Here is a 17885-nt window from a genome sequence, read left to right as displayed (position 1 = left end):
TCTTTTCTAAGCTGCAACTAAGGTTATTATTTTTACACAGTCATTAAAACTAGAAGTCCACTCATAAAGAGAAGATCAAATTTGAAAGGAAATATAAAGTAAAAAAAAATCATGACTTCAAAACTTAATCATAATAATGCCAGGAGCCATTCCATCCCATTTCTGATTTATACTTCCTACAAATAAAGATTGGTAAATTGAAAGTTTTTATTTGGCATTTATTGTGCATTTCGGAGGATTTGTAAATCTGGCATTTGATTTGTTGGCATTACAGCTGCCGTAGAGGACTTGTAAATCAGTTTTCTGATGTGGCAAATCAATTTTGTTTTAGAGGTGAAGCTCGGTGGCTAAGTGAGATGGGGGTACAAAGAGATATAAATTTTGTGGGCTTCAGATGGGACAGTGTCATGAGCAGGACCAAGGGAAGCTCTCCCTGCATCCTAGAGGAACCAAAGTCTCAAGGATTGCAGACCTTAGTTTATGGGTTGCAAACTGTCTTCCATGGGCCAAAATATAGTCCATAAATGTGTTTTATATAGCTCATAAAATGTTTTTGTTTTTAAATTTTGGATTAATGGTCATCCCTGGGAGAGTTCATGTAGAAATTCAAATAGAAGTACTATCTCTTGAAAAAGCATCAGAAGTTCCTGCCACTTGGCCTGTGAGTCCTCATGACAACAGCCAGCTGCAGTTGCAGAGCTGTGGCCTCCCTTACCTGAGGCGTGAGCCTCTAAGTCGGCCACAGTTCCTATGTGGCCTCTGCACTCACATCACCTTCTTGCCCCCTGGAAACATTTGAGCTCATGACCCTATTGTAGGCACTTGAACATTCTGAAGACTAAGTTTGGGAAACAAGCATACTAAAAAATTATTTGTTGTTTATCTGAAATTGACATCTAGCTTGGCATCCTATAATTAATTATACCTGATAACGCTACTGTGGTAAGCAGAATTCTAAGATGGCCCCTAAACTGTCCACACCCCTTATATATATGCTCTATATGATCCCCTCCCCTTGAATGGGGCAAGACTATGACTATAATTAGGTTATATGACAAAAATGAAGACATTTTGCAAATGTAATTCAGGTCCCTAAAGGGGTGACTTTGAGCGAATCAAAAGGAAGATTATTCTGGGTGAGTGTGGCTTAATTGGGTGAGCCTTTCAAAGACACTGTTCTCTTCTTGAAGGAAAAGGTATAGAGTACAAGCGGTTGCTCTGCTGGTCCTGAAGAAGTAGACAGCCATGTGGAGAGACAGCCAGTGGAGGAGCCCATGTGACTACCCCTGAGTGCAGTCCCCAGGGACAACTAGGAAGAAATGGTAGTTCCAGTTACGCAGCCTGACCAACACGTTGATTTCAGCCTTGTAAGGCCCTCAGAAGAGAGCCCAGTTGACTCATGCCCCTGGAAAGTGTGAGATAATAAACTGGTGGTGTTTTGAGCCTCTGAGTTTGTGGTAACTTATTAAACAACAATGGAAAACTAATACACACATCGAAGTCTGTCTTTTTCTTTGTCCTTTTGTAAATCAAGACAAGTTTCTTTGTCTTTTTTTTTTTTTTTTTTTTTTGAGATGGAATCTTGGTCTGTTGCCCAGGCTGGAGTGTGGTGGCATGATCTTGGCTCATTGCAACCTCCACCTCCTGGGTTCAAGTGATTCTCCTGCCTCAGCCTTCCAAGTAGCTGGGATTACAGATGCTGCCACCACACCTGGCTAATTTTTGTATTTTTAATAGAGACAGGGTTTCACCATGTTGGCCAGATTGGTCTTGAACTCCTGGCCTCAGGTGATCCACCCACCTTGGCCTCCCAAAGTGCTGGGATTACAGGCGTGAGCCACTTTGTCTTCATTTAAAAATTTTTTAGTCACTTTTTGGTTATTCCAGAGATACTCATAAATCCCAGATGAGGGAAATGATAAGTCATTTTCTCTCTTAACTAGGTGATGCTCAGGATTAGTTTTATTTTGAGAGTTCTGATGTGTTGACTACCAGCAAAACCCATGTTTTTGTCTATGCAGAGAAAGTTTAATGTAAATAGTCACATGGCAGCATAGGCTGGGGGTTAACCCGGGCTCCCTGAGTTCTCTCTTGGCATCTCTTGCCTTACTTCCTTTTCCCTTCATGGCCTCTCTTCCATCCTGGTAGACTTCTAACTTCTCTTTTTTGCCAACACTTATTTCTCCATCTTTTCTAATTTAAATTCCTAATCACAGGCATCTAATGGGATTGATCACTCCCTGTTCCTGAAATGTTTTTGTGCTAGGCCACATTAAAACATCTAAGAAGTGGGGCCTGAGAAATTAGGAGTTCTGGTTATCTGTTGCAGTGTAACAAGCCATCCCAATACTCGTTTGTGACTCTGTAATCGGGCAGGGTTCAGTGAGTCCAGCTAATCTCTGCTTCACGGGGTATCAACCAAAATGATTCAAATGGGGCTGGAGGATCCATAGCCCAGTATCGGGAGAACCTGCTCCCAATGTTTAACGTGGTTTCTTTTCTATTTCCAAAGTGTCTCGGCTGGGTTGAGAAATAAAGGGAAAGAGCACAAGAGAGAGAAATTTAAAGCTGGGTGTCCGGGGGAGACATCATCTGTGATGTTCCCCGAGCCGTAAAACCAGCAAGTTTTTATTAGCGATTTTCAAAAGGGGAGGGAGTGCACGAATAGGGTGTGGGTCACAGAGATCACATACTTCACAAGGTAATAAAATATCACAAAGCAAATGGAGGCAGGGGAGATCATGGGACCACTGGATGAGGTGAAATTAAAATTGCTAATGAAGTTTCGGGCACGCATTATTGTTGATAACATCTTATCAGGAAACAGGGTTTGAGAGCAGACAACCTGTCTGACCAAAATTTATTAGGCAGAAATTTTCTTCATCCTAATAAGCCTGGGAGCGCTACAGGAGACCGGAGCTTATTTCATCCCTTGGGCTTCAAACATAAAAGACAGGACGCCTTAAAAGGGGCTGTCTATAAGCTTACCTTCAGGGTGCATTCTCTTTCTCAGGGATGTTCCTGGCTGAGAAAAAGAATTCAGCCATATTTCTCCTATTTGCTTTTGAAAGAGGAGAAATGTAGCTCTGTTTCCGTCTGGCTCACCGGTGACCCTTTCAAAGTTACCTCTCTTGTTCCCTGAACATTGCTGTTATCCTGTTCTTTTTTTAAGATGCCCAGATTTCATATTGGTCAAACACACATGCTCTACAAACAATTTGTGCAGCTGACACAATCAATCACAGGGTCCTGAAGCGACATTCATCCTCCTCAGTTTACCAAGAAGATGACGGGATTAAGAGATTAAAGTAAAGACAGGCATAGGAAAACACAAGCGTATTGATTGGGGAAGTGATAAGTGTCCATGAAATCTTCACAATTTATGTTCTTCTGCCGCGGCTTCAGCCGGTCCCTCTGTTCAGAGTCCCTGACCTCCCACAGCAGCCCAGATGACTCACTCACATACCTGGAAGCTGGTACTGGCTGTTGGCTGGGAGCTCAGTGGAGGCTGCTGGCCAGGGGCCTAGGTTCCTTCCCACGTGAGCCTCTTTACATGGCTACTTGTGCTTCTCTGCAGCATGGTGACTAGTATTTCAAAAGAGAGGAAGTAGAGGTTGCAACCTCAGAAGGCCTGGCTTTGGAAACTGATACTGTACCACTTCCGCTATATTCTTTTGGCTAGGCAATCACAGCTTGGAGGAGAGGAGGCATAGACGACCTCCATCTTCTGTATAGGAGGGTGCCAAAGAATTTGTTGCCATGTTTTTTAAATCAGAGTGTCTGAGTTATCAACCTGTTATTTTACTGTGAGTCAGGTGATCATTTCTAGTTAAATTATCATGGCTGGGGAGTGATTATTTGGTACTGAATATGGCCCCTGCTATAAAGGCAAAAACACTGGCTGCATCCCTTCGTAAGGTATGTGATTGAGGCAATTTTCCATAGAAGGTATATTAATTTATTTTGTGCTGCTATAATAGGATACCTGAGACTAGGTAATTAATAATGGACAAAAATCTCTCTCCTCTGTCTCTCTGTCTCCAAAGTTTGTGCCATTGATATCAAGAATATCAACGTATTCTTGATTTTAGTCACTTATCAATAATTGTGTTACAAATGAATTCTTCCAGTTGGGAATTTGTTGTTATTACTTTCTTTAAGAGGTCTTTAATGAGTAAAAACATCTTAAACTTCTTCCCGAATTTTTTTCAAAATTTGATATTCTTCAAACTTTTAAAATTGTTGTCCATCACAAATTTGTCCAAAACATTATTTTTCAATCAACTGGCTATAAAGTTACATTTTAATCTTGATTTATATTTTCCTAATTACTATGGGGATTGAACATCTGTTTGTGTTTTTTTTTAGCCTGTTGTATTTCTGCTCCTATTTTGTTCCTGTTCATACTTTTAAAATACATTTTTCATTAGGGTATTTTGTCTTTTTGTTTTGCATCTAAAGGAGCTATTTATTTATTTATTTATTTTAAAGATGGGGTTTCACCCTGTTGGCCAGGATGGTCTCGATCTCCTGATCTTGTGATCCGCCCACCTCAGCCTCCCAAAGTGCTAGAATTACAGGCATGAGCCACCGTGCCCGGCCTAAAGGAACTTTTTATGTATTTTTAATATATTATTGATTCTAGTCACTTATCAATTAATTGTGTTACAAACTAATTCTTGCAGTTGGTAATTTGTTGTTTTACTTTCTTTAAGATGTCTTTAATGAGTAAAAATATCTTAAACGTCCTTTCAGATTTTTTATAATAAATAGACATTTGTTTTAAAACAGGGAAAAATTTGTAAAATGTCCCAGGTGAAATAGTTAATATACATTTCACTTTAAAAATGTGTGTGCATGTGTGTGTTTATTTGCAAGAACATATACAACCATTTTGATACGTAGTATCAAAAATAAGGTTGTAAATATTATTAAATATCATCATGCTTTTGTGTATTTAATGTTACACAATTAATATTTACTGTCTGGAAATTAATAATGAGATTACTGAAATTTTAGAAAAAAATTGAAATCTAGCAAAGAAAGTAAAAAAAAAAAGACTGCTTTCTATATCAAAATAAGGTGATTCTAACACAGGCAAATAATTAGCTATATCTAATGCCTTATATAGTGAGGTCACGAACCATCATTTCAAGTATAAAACATGTAAATTGCCTTAATTTCTTAAAATACATAGCTCCAGAGAAGCCTTAGAAATAACATAATCATTGTCATTCGTTAGCATTATCATTATTGAATCAAAGAAGCTAAAGTTCAACACCAGGGCTTTATGATGAAAACCAACACAAAATAAATCACATCCACTGCTTGAGCCCCACTGTGATGAGACTGAGTAGAACTTTTTCCAGAGCCAGATACACAGCTTATTTATTTATTTATTTATTTATGACGGAGTTTTGCTCTGTCGCCCAGGCTGGAGTGCAGTGGCGCGATCTCGGCTCACTGCAAGCTCTGCCTCCCAGGTTCATGCCATTCTCCTGGCGCAGCCTCCCGAGTAGCTGGGATTACAGGCACCCGCCACCACACCTGGCTAATTTTTTGTGTTTTTTTAGTAGAGATGGGGTTTCACTGTGTTGACCAGGATGGTCTCGATCTCCTGACCTCGTGATCCGCCCACCTCGGCCTCCCAAAGTGCTAGGATTATAGGCGTGAGCCACTGCGCCTGGCCAATATACAGCTTTATAAAGGCCACAGTTAGGAAGCACACTTCTAAATTCATACTTGGAGAAACAAATGAATTTTTGAACAAATGAATTGGTAGGCTTAGAATTTCTGTCACCACTTAGGAGTATGACATGAAAATTTATAAAACTGATCACAACCCTTATATTACACAGTGGTATTGGGATAGGGTGTGTCAAAAACTAATTTAGCACAAATTAGAACACATTGAGTTCAGGATGTATTCGAACTTCACATACTGGCCCTCATTGATTTTGTTGCTAAAAGGATAATAACTATATTGTATGTTTTAAAAAATATAACCATTGTTGAAAAGAAAAGATCAGGTAGGAGTTACAGATTTGACTTGAAATGTCTTATATAATGACAACTATTGCTTATGTAATCCATCAGAGTTTTAAAATGACTCTTGACTTCATAAATTCACTTCATACCCATGATAATCTTATGAAGCACAGAAGAATCATTAGTTCCAAGGAGGCAATCAAATCTCAGGAAGTGTACATTCCCAAAGAAACATAATGGGCAAGTGATAAAGCTAGGATCAACTCCAGATCATTTTTCTCCAAATTCAGTGTTTATTTTTTCTATCTGATAATGGAACCTAGGAAATATGGCCGATCAGTAATTGACTAAACTGCCAGGGATATCTGTTTTTTCATTTCCTTGATGTAGCTGAGACATTAATCAGTTTTATAAGAAATAATGCATTCCACTATGAAATTATTAAATGAGCTCCCCTCTTCCAGGGACAAAAAGAAGGGAGCCGTTCAGCTACTTGAAGAAACCAAATGGTATGTTGAGGCAAATTAAAACCAGAGAGTCAGTTGGAGAAGCCCAGAAGAGTAATACAGGTGTCAAAATACAGACACATCAGGGGAAAAGAATGCAAAGCTCCTGCCAGGGCTGTGTCTTAACCAAGCATCCAATTATCTTTTGGCTGCAAGGGAAGTGGAGTCAGGGGAAAGGCAATGTCACCAGATTAAATGAGGGATGTCTGGTTTTTCAGAGCCAGTTGGGGATGGGGTGAGGGAGGAAATGCAAAGTACGTGAGTAAAGACTTCTGGTTGCTTGGGTCAGATGGTCTATGTAAGGAAGTGATGAATGATACAACTGAATACGGAAAGCAAAGGCCTTGAAAGATAGCAGGGGGGCCCTTGATAAAATATATTTTATATGGTTTACAGCTTAAAAAAATAGAAGAACAAGCATCATTCCTTCATTTAGTTATTCACTGAATAAACATAAATCCAGTGTTCAATGTTGGGAAATCAGAGATTAAAAACACTTATGTCGGCCAGGCGTGGTGGCTCACACCTGTAATCCCAGCAGTTTGGGAGGCTGAGGCGGGCAGATCACTTGAGGCAGGAGTTTGAGACCAGCCTGGCTAACATGGTGAAACCCTGTCTCTACTAAAAATACAGAAGTTAGCAGGGCGTGGTGGCGGGTGCCTGGTAATCCCAGCTACACAGGAGGCCAAGGCAGGAGAATGGCTTGAACCCGGGAGGCAGAGGTTGCAGTGAGCTGAGAATGCGCCACTGTACTCCAGCCTGGGTGACAGGGTGAGACTGTCTCAAACAAACAAAAAGAAACAAAAACACAAACACCAAAACAAAACAAAAAACACTTATGTCATCCTGAGAGAGTTCCCAGTTTATGTGTAGTTGAGGAACCACATAAACAAAAACATTATAATGCATTGGGTTGAGTGCAATCATAGAAGGTTGTGGAAGTACCCATAAAGGCTTGCAGAAAGAGCTGATGTGTGAGCTGAGCCTTGAAGGGTGTCTAGGAGTTAGCAATGGGAAGAGAGTGGAAAGGATGCTCTCCTGGAAAGGGACTAGCAACCAAAAGACACCGCATGTGAGCAAGGGGGCCAAGAAAAAAGTCAGCACTATGAGAGGATGAAGAGGCAAATACAGGAGTTAGAAAAGTGCCTTTGAATAGGAATGAGATTTACTGCAAGCTTCTTGTCAGCCACAGAAGAAAGAGGAGTGTGACAAAGTTGCATCATTCTGATCCTCAGAAAGGGTGAGCACTAGCTTCTCATGGACCCCAAATCGACACAGGCTTTTGATTAGGAAATACAGAGTTAAAAACGAACAATTTTTTAAAAAGGCAACAAACTGCTACTGAATAACCAATTATATTACCCCAAATCAGTTGATATCATTGGAAAGGGGCACATTTGGCTTGAACCCAGATTATAAAATATCAGAGGGAAAGCATCAAAAAGCTTCAGGTTTCACCCAATTTAGGGAGCAAGTGACCAATTTAGAAGCTTTAATTTCTGGGACTTTAGGAATTCCATTGACCCAACTATATTTCCTCTAAATAACATCAGAAGCCCCAATATAAAAACACAAAAGTGACAATGTCTTCAAGAAAATAAAGTAAGACCCATTAATTTTACACCTTGCTCAGACACCAAAACAAACAAACAAACAAAAACCAGAAAAATATTTTTGAATGTGTAGTCCTTGTGAATTTTTCTTGAAGAAACCACTGGAATATGATGTTTAGTCAACAAAGAGATGACTGGAGAATTCATAGCAAAAAAAAGAAAGAAAGAAAGAAAGAAAAAAAAACCCACCCTGTTAGGATTATACTGAGTAGAATAAAGACTAAATGAATAAGAGTATTTTAGCTACAAAACAAAATACAAATGCTACATACATTACCAATGTAGAAACTATATAAATTACAATAGTTGAGAAAGAAGGATGAGAAAAAAATTAAGTGTAAGTGTGTTCTTATGTTCTTATCCTTTATAACCAGGAGTAAAAAGATATCATTTAAACATGATAATTTTTGGAAAGTCATTCAACTAAAATTGGTGAGTAGGGTAAGGGAAGATGTGGACATGCATCAATTTTATCACTGTTATAGAAACTCAATTGACACTGTCTAAAGAAAGACAGCATTAAGTGTATTATGTTATTATAATTTTGAAGAACTTATCCAGAAGATATACATTAAACCTTCCAAATGATCTGAAGAAATACAACACACACTGTATAGAGAAAAAGTTTTTTAAAAGTAAAGAAAGTATATACAAACAGCAAGCATAACATGATGCCAATATTAAATGTATCTGATGTGGCAATAACTATAAATGGCTTAACTTCTATAATTTAAAAATACATCTGGGTTTGACCAGGCACAGTGGCTCATGCCTATAATAGGCTCACGCCTATAATCCCAGCACTTTGGAAGGCCAAGGCAGGCGGATCATGAGGTCAGGAGTTCGAGACCAGCCTGGTCAACATGGTGAAACCCCGTCTCTACTAAAGATACAAAAAAATTAGCTGGGCGTGGTGGCGTGTGCCTGTATCCCAGCTACTTGGGAGGCTGAGGCAGGAGAATTGTTTGAACCCAGGAGGCGAAAGTTGCAGTGAGCCAAGATCATACCATTGCACTCCAGCCTAGATGACAGAGCGAGACTCCCATCTTAAAAAAAAAAAAAAAAAAAAAAAAATCCAGATTTTACAAAGCAAAATTCAATTATATGCTGAGAAAAAAAAAAAAAGAATTAGGAAAGGCACACCAGGAAAAAAAAATGGATAAGTAAAAATAAGAGCAGAAAGTAATTCAGGTAAATAATTGTTGAACTAAAAAAACCCCTTTTTTTGTGTGTGTGTTTTTTCATTTTTTTTTTTTTTTCTTTCTGAGACAGAGTCTCTGTCATTCAGGCTGGAGTGCAGTGGCGCCATCTTAGCTCACTGCAACCTCCACCTCCCATGTTCAAATAACTCTCCTGCCTCAGGCTCCTGAGTAGCTGGGATTACAGGCATGCACCACCACACCTGGCTAATTTTTGTATATTTAGTAGAGACAGGGTTTTACCATGTTGGCCAGGCTGGTCTCAAACTCCTGACCTGGTGACCCACCCACCTTGGCCTCCCAAAGTGCTGGGATTGCAGGCGCGAGCCACCATGCCCAGCCAGAATAAACTGTTTTTAAGGGAGGAACAACAAATAGGTAAACTCTATCAGATAACCAACTCAGGAAAAACAGAGAGAACATACAAATTAGATCATAAGAGGCAAACCACTACTGACAAAAGAAATTGAAAATATGAGACTACTTTGCTTTTTGCAAATAAATTGGAAAGCAGAATAAAATGAGTAATGATAATGAAGGATTATCTAGGAATACATAGATTACTAAAACTGACCTGTAAGAAATAAAACATCTGAAAAGATCAAATTCCCTAAGTTGCTTATGTTTGCATTCACACACACACACACACACACACACACACACACACACACACACACACATATTAAGAGCAGAACTGGATTCCAGTTTTTAGGGTCTCAATACTTAAAAAATTTTGTTGTTCTCTTCATAAATAAATATAAAAATATTGAAATAAAAATAGCAAAGTGAGGCTGGGTGAGGTGGCTCACGCTTGTAATACCAGCACTTTGGGAGGCTGAGGCAGGTGGATCACCTGAGGTCAGGAGTTCAAGACCAGCCTGGTCAACATGAAGAAACCCCGTCTATACTAGAAATACAAAAAATTAGCCAGGCGTGGTAGCATGTGCCTGTAATCCCAGCTAGTTGGGAGACTGAGGCAGGAGAATTGCTTGAACCCGGGAGGTGGAAGTTGCAGTGAGCCAAGATCACAACACTGTACTCCAGCCTGGGCAACAGAGCAAGACTCTGTCTCAAAAAAAAAAAGCAAAGTTAATGTTTGTTTGGAAAGAAGATATAAAAAAGGATAAATTACAAGCAAAATAGTAAACCCAAATGCAAATATTGCAAAACTCAGGTAAATAATGTAGTATTTTTATTAAACAATACATCCATACTGTACTTTTGCAACAGTTTTTGGTAGCATACTTTGTTATCTCTTCATATGATAATGCTTTTTGAGGATCATTTTCTATAGAAAGATGAGAAAGGCGATTTGGTCTTTCCTCTAGCAATATTAATTCAAATTTTTTAATTATTGTCTCTTAGAGTTTTTTTTTAGCTTCACAACTCATTACTGATAATATAAAAGTATGTTAGGATTATTGGCAAGTTTCGGAAAACCACCGTATTTTTTCCTATATGAGATATGTATTTTCAGGTATTTTAAGTTTTCTTATGCAATGACTAATCTTAAGTACTGTTTGAATTTATATCGCTCATTACCTAGAGCAATTTAAAGCATTTTAAAATTTCTTCTGTGTTACATTGAACTGCATAACTGTGTAATCAAATTGCTCATAAGCAACATGCATTGACATATTGATAAATATGTGTGGTTTTGTCACTGGAATACTTGTTTATTCAGGCTCTTTCAGGTTTGGGTAGTAATCTGGCATGCCATTTGTCTGGAATTGCTCAACTTTGCTAAGGTTCTATTCAATATATAGGGACACAAAAGCAGACAAATGCCATTCTACTTCACATACAGATGTATTTGCTGTTTTGAGTATTGCTGCAGATTTGTGCCCTACGTAGGAGAATTTTAAGTTCTATTTTGTGCAGTTTGATTTTTTAAAGTGTGATGCTTTTTTAAGTGAATATGCTACATTATTGAGGATTTTTCTTTCAGGGTAATCTTCCATTTTGACTGGTATTGGTTGAAAACAAGTTCTTTGCTTACACATTTACGTGTGTGACAATTGAATTTTTTTTTCTTTTTTACAGATTACATTGTGATTCCCTATACTTCAAACTTGGTTTCTCTTTCACCCTGGATACTTGCAGAGCCGGGCACCACTCATGTGATAATGCCAGGTGAGGAAATACCCTGGGGAGTAGGAGTACTTTGGAAGCCAAGACTACACACCAAATCTGGCAACAGTAAATAACAAAACACAGAAGTTGGTTGACTATGGTTGATTGAAAACCGTAGTGTTTGTGCGTGTGCGTTGTATCCTGTTAAAATCAAACTAAATGTATGTCTGACTGAACTTTCTTATTGCAGGCTGGATTCTCTAGAAGCAGATGCTGGGAGGCTATTTCGGGTGCAAGGTGTTTGTTAGGAATCAACAGCTGTGATGGGAAGTGGGATCGCACAAAGGAAGACATCAACAGTGCTGTAGAGAGCCCTCCAGACGGTAGCATTTGTCAGAGTATTCTCCATTGGGCTGAAATGCCTGGGCATTCCTGTTCTTCTCACTCAATCACCACGTGAGGGGGCTGCCCTGGCAAGGGTAGCATACTCAGCAGGGAGGCTCTCCCCAAAGGAGCCGGCAGCTGCAGACTGCTGCCCACACTTCCTGCAGGTGAGATGCAACTCCTTTCTTAAAGGGGGATTTGAGCGGCCTAGTTTCAAGTCTACCACGTTCCCTTTAGCCAGAGCCCCAAAAATGTCTGCAGTCCCTCCAGCGCCACCTGACAGAAACAGAAGGCTAATGTAGAAATTAGCATGGAGATAGTGGCCTAAGCCAATTGTGACTAAAACATCTCACTTTACAGATTTCACAAAAGCATATGATCATGTGGACAAATTGCTAGGGCCCTTCAGGGACTTATTAGGATCCCATGCAAGGGGCCCTGAAACTTAAGTTCACTAGCATCCACTAAACCTGGGAGTATAGTCAAAGTGTTACATCCCTCAAAGCAACCACCCCAGATGATTTCACAGAATAATTCCACCAAACCTTTAAGGACGAGGGTAATCCAATGCGACCTAAACTGTTCCAGAACGCAGAAGTATAAAGCAGTTTTTGAAATTCTCCTTTTTGAATTTAGCATAATATTGAAACCTAAACCATAAATAAAGAGAAAAAAAAAAGTAAATTGCAGAACAAACTAATTTACCTGTATTGATAACAAACAGAATCCAGAATGCATTAAATAAGTAATACTATAATCAAGGGGGTCTTAATCCCAGTGTATTGAAATGTTAGGGAATCCATCCATGTAATTCATCAGGGAAACAGATCAAAAGAAAAAATTATATAATTATTTCTAAAGCTACTGAAAAGGTATTGGATAAAATTCAATAGTTCACTTTAATAAAACTTTAATAAAAAGATAAATGCTTATTTATATGACATACAACTATATGAATATATATTTTAAAGGTACATTAATCTGAAAATCAACATCATGCCTAATGAAGAAACAATAGACTCATTGAATTCAATTTCAGCAGAATTTTTTGGGGGAATCTAGATAAGTTGAGTATAAAATTAATATGGAAATTAGGCAAGCAGAGAGAGTTAAAACAATGCTAGGAAAGAAGAACGATTAAGGGAATCTAGGTTTTCCATTTATTAAAACATGTTATACATCTACACTAATTAAAGCAATGTGGTATTGCTCTATGCATGCACAGACAGGTCAGTGAAATATACCAGAAAGAGCAGAATATAAACGCAAATATGTATGAGAACTTAATATATGAAAAAGGGATAAAACCAACTTCAAAAAGTGGAGTTGGGAAAATGGGGTAGCCATCTGAAAAAATATATATATCTTGCTGGCTCCTGACCTCACCCACACTTGAAAATAAGCTCCATATTTTTAAAAGATTCAATACAAATTGAAACCATAAAATACTAGAAGAAAATATGGAAGAATTTTTTTAAATTAATCTTGGAGAAAGGAAGTCATTTCCTAGAACACAAAACCAACATGAAACATAAATTTAACCACATAAATGTAAACATAGAATTCCACAAAGAAAAAAATAAGCATAAATTCAAAGACAAAGCACAAATTAGGGGCAAATATTTGCAACTCAGACTGCAAGTATAGAAATTATCTATTTAATAGAGAGAATCTACAAATCAACATAAAAGAGATAAAAACACCTAAAAGAAAAATAGGCAAAACAGTTTATAAAATAGGAAATACAAATGGTTTTTACACATATAAAAAGATGCTCAGCCTAATAATAAAAGAAATGCAAATTAGAACTACAATGAGGTATCACTTTTTGCCTATCGAATTGGTAAAGTTAAGAACATTTAATAACATTCTGTGCCAGCATGGTGTGTGGGGAAATAGAAACTCTCCCATAATGGGAAAGTCATCGCACATCCTCCTTGGAGGGCAATTTGACAATATTGATTGACTTCACAAGTGTCTGTCTCCTGTAATCCAGCAATTCTACTTCTAGAAATTTATCCTCTTAATACAAAATGGTTAAATATCTGCATTTGTATATGGTCCAATGTAACACTTGAAAATGATCAAAGTAATGAGTGTGCCAAGAAATCATGCAATAGAAATAAGCAAAGTGTCCATCAATAGGGGATTAGATAAATATGTTATGACACATCCTTTCCGTGGAAGACTGTGCAGATACATCTTTTTAAATATTTTGATTTATACTGGTGTGAAATGATTCCATGTTGTATTATTTAATTAGCAAAATAGTATGCATAGTGTGATTTCATTTGAGTAAAATATAAAAAAGAATACCTTTATGTATATTTTCCTGTATATGCAAAATTTTTCCTTGCATGATACATAAAGAAATTATTATATTGGTTGCCTTTAGGAAGGAAATCTAGGTAGCTGGGGGCAGAGATGCAGAGATACTCCTCTAACTTTTGCAAAAACGAAAATTGCAAATAAAGAAATATGCTAAGACATGAACCTTGATAATATGAAAATTTGATTTTTGGTTATATAGACATAGAGTAGTTACACTGGATGCTAAGCATAGTTCTGAGTTTCAGGTGGCAGCAGAAAATAAAATGGACACATTCCCTGCCCTCTAGTGATGATATTCTAATAGGGGTAGAAAGACAGTACATGAAGAAGCTTATAAACATCAAGAAGTAACAAATGCCATGAATGGAAATAGAGAGGAAATATGCAGGGTGGTCAGGGAAGGTCTCTCTAGTAAGAAGGTAGAGCAAAAGCCTCAAGGAGGTTAGGGTTCTGATATAGTTTGGTTTTATGTCCCCAATCCAAATTGTGATCTCCATGTGTCGAGGGAAGGATCTGGTGGGAGGTAATTGGATCATGGTGACGGTTTCCCCTATGCTGTTCTTGTGATAGTGAGTTCTCATGAGATCTGATGGTTTAAAAGTGTGTGTCTTCCTTCACTCTCTCTCTTCTGCCACCTTGTGAAGAAGGTACTTGCTTCTCCTTCACCTTCTGGCATGATTATGTTTCCTGAGGCCTCCCCAGCCATGCAGAGCAGTGATTCAATTAAACCTCGTTTCTTTGTAAATGACCCAGTCTCAGGCATGTCTTTATAGCAGCGTGAGAATGGATTAACCCAGGTGCCATCAGAATCCATGTGGGGAAGATCCTTCCAGACAGAGAGAAAGCAAATGCTGAAACCCTGAAGCATGAGTCTCAGGAGTGTTTGAGAAACAGCAGAGACCAGTGGGGCTGGAGAGGGTAATGGGGATGATAGGAGCTCAGAGCAGAATGTTGATGGGGGGAAATCATGTTGGTCTGTAGGCCAGAGTAAGAATATTAAATTAATAGTCATCTCCACTCTAGTTTCAGCTCTTAACAAGGAACAAAGTTTGATGGAGAACAAAATGCAAAGATCACGAGGACCCAGAGCCCAGAAAGGAATATAGAGAGGGAATCCCTGGGAAGAGAAGAGGGCACAGCACTGAGAGGTAAGGGTTGAAAGGAATGAGCTTCGCTGTATCTTTTGAAAAGTGACTGGAGCACTTGAAGATGGTCAAGGAGCGCCTTAGACCAGGACTCAAATGTTTAAATGGCAGTTAAATGAACATGGAATTAGACCTACTATGTATATTCACACTGATATCAGTCCCTACATAATCAATTGGTTTTTATGTCATCTTTTCTAGAAGTAAAAATTTTTAACTAACAAGAGATCCTTGATGCTCACCTCCTCCAGATAAACACTGGGGATCTTTATTGATTTTGAGAGTCTCACTCAGCTGAACACATATTGTAAACCCTTTTATAGATCCTAAGTGTTTACTGGATAAGGACTAGGACCTTTTCAAGTATGTTATCAACAGTCTTATGAGAAGTCTTTCTGAAGTTTGCTAACTTGTAGCCATGGGTCTCTCCTATGCTGAACAATGAAATGTCTTATCTTCCCTACATATGTGTCTCGAGGCTCTGTCACTCCTGTGGAAAACAAGGCAACTATTGGAGGGATATTGGATTAAACTCAGGTATAAAAGGAAACTTCTAAAATTTTTCATTAAGGAATTGCACTGTGGTGCGCATGAGCCCCTGGGATCACTCTTCTTCTTCAGTGCAATTCTTATAAACAGCAAAGACTTCTTTTTTCAAATGGGTGAAGTTTATAGGAGAATAAATTGACTCAGTGTAAGATTGAACTTTCTGATATAACACTTGAACAATGGGACATGATGCTTTGAAAAGTAGAGACTATTCAAAAAGAATGCAATGACCACTTTCCAGAGATGTTAAAGAAGGAATTCAGGAGTAGGTGGGATTTTGGATGAAATACTTTTAGGTTTCTTCCAACTCTGAGCTGCTATGAATGTGTCATTCTAAAATTCTACCTTTGCTTTTGCATTTCTGTATTTAGTATTTTGTCAGATCTCTCTGGATCTTACTCAGGGAGACAGAACTAACTAAAAATTTCACTCTTGATGGGATGGTCTGCTGAATTACAGGCAGGTTATCTCTCCAGGCTCTTCCAAGCTAGTATAGCTAGAATAAGAATCTGGATTCCAGACAAAGGAGAATACAACAGAGTGTCTTAGACTGAGCTTGCCAGAAGCAAGGCCTGAGATAAGCAAGCATTCCTAGGAGACAGTGGTAAGAGAGGCAGGAAGCAGGACAGGAAATGGGCAGAAGTCAAGCCAGAGTCCCAGACTCAATCTGATCCCACAGGGACCTCTGGAGTGTAAACTACATTTCAGAGTTTACCCCAACTTAAGGCAAGGATACTGGGCTTCCATATTCCCACATCAGTCGGTCATTGACTAAGATATTAACACATAGGCTTTCTGTGCTCATGGGGAAGAAGGCTTCAGTAACATAAGAGAAGACCCAACAAAGAGAGCTGCAGAAGCAAAAACACACAACATTCTGGGGAAGGACTCACGGTAAAGTGGTAAAGTTAAAAAGGATCCAAGGTTACCTGAGCAGAATGCTAACAGTGTCCCCCTCAAAAGTCATAGCAAATAATACACACAGCAACTTCACATCCAAGTCCTAAGACTTCTAACCATAAAAATGGTTAGAAACAAATGTATCAAAAGCAAGTTCAGATACTGAGTGCAAAATAGGTGCAAGTAGTTCCTTCAGGGTTGCAGAAGTTAATTTTGTGAGAGTGATGGAAGTTTAAATTGATGTAGTGTATTAGCCAGGATTCTGCAGTAAAACAGAACCAGTAAGGTATATACATATTTTTTATATATATATACACACACACACACATATATAATACACATATTACATATGAGTATGTATTATGTAATATGTACATACATATATACATATGTATATTAGACATGTAATATATATCTTTTAATGTATTGTATATGTGGAGAGAGAGAAAGAGATTTATTTTAAGGACTTGGCTCATGTGATTGTGGGGGCTGACAAATCCCAAATTTGTAGAGGAAGCTGGCAGCTGAAAACACAGGAAGGAATTGATGTTGCAGTCTTGAGGCAGAATTTCTTCTCTGGAAAACTTTAGTTTTTGCTCTTAAAGCCTTCAACTGATTGGATTAGACTCAGCTACATTATCTTTACTTAAGATCAATGATTGTAGATGTTAACCACATCTACCATGTACCTTCAAGGCAAGCATCTAGATTAGTGTGAAGATGACACAGAATATTAACCATCAAATAGAATATTCTGCATATCACTGAGGGTCTTTCTAAAAGTAAAATAAATTTTGTGGATCTGAGCAATACATGCTAGAGTCAGGGAATGTCTTTCAGCCAAGTTTTCTGGTTCCCAACTACTCATATTCTTGTGTAGACCCAGGATCCTAACTTACTCATCTGCTAACCCACACTTGGGTTACGAATCTCATCACAAAGCTTGGCTTCAAGCATGACATTTAATAAATGAACCACCTGATGTTATGTTTAAGTTATGGAGTAAAGAACAAATTTATTAATGAGAACCCTGTTTAGAGTTCTTTTGGAATGAATAATCATCTCTTGACTCCAGGAAGACCTTGTGCCCATCTGTAAATTGTCATGATGTGAAAACATTGACTGAGAGGGAGGCTACTGGGGAATAGAACCTGCAAATCACGGGGACTTGTGAGCATTGTCTTCTTTTCCTTACTG

The 17885-nt window shown here is 38.3% G+C and overlaps 1 long non-coding RNA gene across 1 annotated transcript in view; it reads left to right on the top strand.

Annotated features, from left to right (window-relative positions):
• Nucleotides 1-11348: 11348 nt before the first annotated feature.
• Nucleotides 11349-17885, top strand: part of LOC106998275 (uncharacterized) — a 167462-nt gene continuing 160925 nt past the window's right edge. The window contains exons 1-3 of the long non-coding RNA XR_003729569.2: nucleotides 11349-11439; nucleotides 11630-11930; nucleotides 15118-15242. This is a non-coding gene — a long non-coding RNA (uncharacterized LOC106998275). The remainder of the gene's footprint in view (nucleotides 11440-11629; nucleotides 11931-15117; nucleotides 15243-17885) is intronic.

The sequence above is a fragment of the Macaca mulatta genome, chromosome 5 (genome assembly GCF_049350105.2).
Source record: "Macaca mulatta isolate MMU2019108-1 chromosome 5, T2T-MMU8v2.0, whole genome shotgun sequence".
Taxonomy (NCBI): Eukaryota; Metazoa; Chordata; class Mammalia; order Primates; family Cercopithecidae; genus Macaca; species Macaca mulatta.
The sequence above is the reverse complement of the archived record's forward strand: the minus strand, read 5'-3'. Positions and strand labels throughout refer to the sequence as shown.